The following is a 4,309-nucleotide window of genomic DNA, read 5'->3' as shown; positions in this document are numbered from 1 at the left end:
TGTTTCAGGCACACCCAGAGGGCCTGTCTGCTCCAGAGCCTGCTTTGAGCCTGACACCGGGGCAGGCCAAGGAAGGCTGTTGTCCCTGAACGAGGTCTCAGAATGACCACTTGGCGGCTCTCTGGCAGGAGATCTGAAAGTGGGCAACGCCCATCCACCCAGTTGCTGCCTTTGGTGGTGGGACGGCGTCCAGCTAAAGTCTGGGGATGTACACTGAGGTTTTGGGAAGAGGGGCGGCGAGGTGATGGGGTCAGACGGTTAGTCACTGTGGAATGTGAGCAGGCAAGGAATAAAAGCCTGTGTACATGGGGCTAGTTTCTGACGGTTGGTTTAAAAAGGGACGGTGCCTGTGAAAGGGAGAAAACTGCTCTCTCTTGAAATCTTAGACACACAGCACCTAAGTGAGCACTGGTGGGGAAGACTGGGAGAAGAGCCCTGTGCTTCTAGTCCTGGTGTGTTGAGCGTGCCTGTCCTGTGCTGTCCTGGGGTGTTCTTTGCTGTCCTGGGGTGTCCATTGTTGTCCTAGCTGTCCTGGGCTGTCCTGTGCTGTCCTGGGGTATCCTTTGCTGTCCTGTGCTGTCCCAGCTGTCCTTTACTGTCCTGGGGTGTCCTGTGCTGTCCTGGGCTGTCCCAGCTGTCCTGTGGTGTCCTGGCGTGTCCTGGGCTGTCCTAGCTGTCCTGCGCTGTCCTGGGTGTCCTGAGCTGTCCTGGGTGTGCCATGTGTGCTGTGTGACTTCAGCAAGTCTCTGGGCACCGCTGGCCTCAGTTTTCCTGATGAAGTGGTGATGCTGAGGACCTCTGTCAGGGACATTGTGGCATCTAAAGAGCTTGGCAGAGGTAGGGCCCCAGCCCGATGGCTGCCATGCGGTAGGTGCCCCTCTCCACCCTTATTCAGCCGAGGCATGGCTGGGCTTGGCCCTAGGGTGCAGGGAGAAGCTCTCCTTCCTGTTTCTGGAAGCTACCATCCAAACAGCGAGATAGCCCTATGCCGAGGCCAGGGCTGTGGGAAGAGGTGGCCTGGGGGTTGGGGGGCGTCTGTGGGGGACAGTCAGAGGTCCTTAGGGCAGGGGTGGGGGTGGGACAGGGTGGTCCCCGACATCACTTAGTGATTGACACTGAGCCTGCAAAGTGGGGCTGTCAGAGGGCAGCCTCTCAGGAGGGTCTGAGTTGTCAACCGGCATGAAGACCTCTGATGGTTTTCTGTGAAGCAGGGACTTTCCCTCGAAGCTTTTCAGAGAGGAGTGGAGAACGAAGGCTCCTGTTGACCTGGAGTCCTGAGCCGGGAGGAGAGGGGTGACGCCTCCTTGGCTTTGGGGCAAGCTTGTGTATTTAAGTCCCTGTGAGGCCTTGTTCCCACCCCGCCCTCCCCCAGAGTGGTGCAGCCTGCCCGCTGCACCACAGCCCATCCTCCGCCCCTATACTTTCACCCCACAGCTCTCCCCGACAGCCGCCCCCTCGGCTCCGCCAGGGCCTCTGCGCAGGCCTGGCGCATATGGGGGTTGGACTGAAGGGTCCGGGGGGCCAGGCAGGTTTCCAGGCACGGGAGGAGTCCGGCGCTACCGGGGACAGCTCTGCCATGAGGTCACTGTCCCTTGGCTGTTCCCCCACTCCCAACAGCCCTCCTCTCCGACTATGGAATGATTGGGCTTGACATGTTCATTTGCTGCATGTTAAAAGTCCATCTTCTGGGCCCGAGCAGGCGCCGGTGGGGCGGGCTTGAAGGCCTCACCGTGGACCAGCTGCCGCAGCTGCTTTACATGCAGCATAAATATTAGCCTCTCCGAGAAGGAGGCTCGACTGCAATTGTCTTTGGCCGGTGGACGTGACTGGGCTGTTTGCCTACATTCCTCCCCGGCCTCGCCTGGCCCATCAGACCCTTCCAGAACCCTGGAAAGCTGGGTGTCGGCTGACCTTGGTCCAAGGTGGGGTTCAGCCCCCAGACCCCCCATGGAGAAGAATCCCGTCCCGGCAGAGGAGGGAGGAAGGGCGTGTGTGGGCAGCAGACTGATGTTTATTGGGCAGCACTGGGTCGCTCACTTCACCTCCTGGTATCGGCTTCCTCATCTGCAAACCAGGAACGGTGACGCTACCTGGCTTCATGCTCCTAAACCTGTTCCTTAACTGGCAGCGCCACGAGGGCCGAGGTGATGTGTGCTGCCTGCCCCGCCCCCTGCCCCGTCCCGCCCGGGGTGATCTTGCCTCTTGAAGTCACCAAACCTGGGTGTGAACCCTGACCCCATCGCCTCCATCATTCTGTGCATATTGACTGGGCGTCAGGCTCAGTGCTGGGGCCGAAGTGACAAACGGGAGCTTGTCAAGGTCACCGTGGGTGAAGCCACACCACTGAACAAAATAATTTTCAACAGTTTCAAGTGCTGTGACTGGGGGCTACGCTCCCCCGGGTGGTCACGGTCTCTGAGAGGAAGTGACACATCTGAGCTGAGCCTTGAAGCTGTGTGAGCCTCGGTTTCTAATCTGCAGAGCTGTGGTGGAGGCTCCTCCCCGTCCCTGTGCTGTAATGATTAAATGAGATTGTACACGCCAAGGGTCTGGCCATTGTGGGAGCCCGGCCCCGGGACCTCTGGCTGTTCTCCCTGGTGACCATGTGGCCTCTCACCACGTCCTCAGATTCGGGCTTCTCAAACTTCTGTGTGAATCAAAATCATCGGGGGAACTTGTTAAAAGTACAGATTCTCAGGCCTCCCGCCAGTGAGTGATTCAGCAGGGCAAGGCTGGGACCCTGGAATCTGCATTTTTACAGGCATTGCTGGTGACGTGGGTGGCTCACAAAAACACTTAAGAGAATCGTGGCTTAGACGCATCCCCCATCACCCCAGGGAGACACAATATTCCTCCCCCAGCCTCCGAGGCTCAACTCTATAAACCAGTGGGGTGGTAGTTTTGGGGTACCACTCGCCTCTGCCCCAGCAGACCTGGAAAACATGCTCTGAAAGCTGAGGTCTGTTTGGTCTCAGTTCTGGGCAGGGTTTGCCCGCTGGACCATGTGAAATGCTGCTCTGAAATAACCAGCTGCTCAGAATCCCAAAGTGTCCTGAATTTATTACCACGCAGAACGTCTTTCGAGAGCCTGACGGGGAATGTTAAGTATCACTGCTGGCCCTGGAGTGATGCTCTGAGGGGAGCAGATGTCAGGCCCACCAGGCTGAGGGGGCGGCAGGGCGTGTTTCATCCCACGGAAGAGAAAGATTGGTGCCCCAGGGGCGGCAAGCCAGAGGGTGGTCAGTGGGTGGGGCTGTGCTGGGTGTGTTTTGGCCTCTCTGAGAGTTCCAGAGGCTCAGCTCAGGGTCCTCCGCCGCGCCCCCCCCATCTTCCCACTGCCGCCTTCCTGGTCTGAAGCTTTCTCGCAGACCCAGGTACCTCATCAGCATGTATCACACACGCTAGTGCAATGATAGCTGCTAATTATATATCCTGGCTATTACTCCGCTGCCAGTTGTGGGAATTGAAGCAGGATGATTTGGGGCCAGGAGTACTACCCCCTTCCTCACCCCCATATGTTATTTCATTCACAGGACTGCTATTTTTTTTTTTTCCAAGATTCGGTCCTATCTGAAATTTGTTCTTATTTCCCGCCTCAGCCCCGCCAGCGCCACCCAGCCAGCTGTGATCTCTGGCTGCTGCCTGGCCCTCAGGGGGAAGGACAGGAGCTCAGCATGGTTCTTGTCTGGGGCGAAGAGCAGTCAGTGTCGTGGGGAGGTGGACGCATAAGCAGGGACACCTACCTGGGCATCCTCTTCTTTTGCCATCTCCTCTACTCCTAGCCACACATGGGTGACTTGCTTGGGTGAATGGCCCAAGGCCACACCCTCCATCCTCACCCCAGGATGGGATCTGCTGAGACAGCACTAGGGTTGGGGCAGAGCCCCCTCCCCAAACAGCCAGACCAGTTACCCAGTCTGGGTACCCACCGCTCTGCATCCCCTCCTCCCTCCTCCATCTCTTCTTGAAGCCCGTGGGCCTCAGTTTCCACATTCGCATAATGAGGATGCTAACAGCTACCTGGCTGGAATCAAGTCAGTGGTTCTCACTCCTGGTGGTACATTGGACTCACCAGGGTGGTTAAAACAAGCACCAATGCCTGGGTCCACCCTGAGAGCCACCTGAGCAGATTGCATCAGAATTTCGGGGGAGTGGGGTCTGGACATCTGCTTTTTTTTTTTTTTTTTTTTTTGCGGTCCGCGGGCCTCTCACTGTTGTGGCCTCTCCCGTTGTGGAGCACAGGCTCCGGACGCGCAGGCTCAGCGGCCACGGCTCACGGGCCCAGCCGCTCCGTGGCATGTGGGATCCT

The sequence above is a fragment of the Physeter macrocephalus genome, chromosome 17 (genome assembly GCF_002837175.3).
Source record: "Physeter macrocephalus isolate SW-GA chromosome 17, ASM283717v5, whole genome shotgun sequence".
NCBI classification, from domain to species: domain Eukaryota; kingdom Metazoa; phylum Chordata; class Mammalia; order Artiodactyla; family Physeteridae; genus Physeter; species Physeter macrocephalus.
This window is presented reverse-complemented; position numbering follows the sequence as displayed.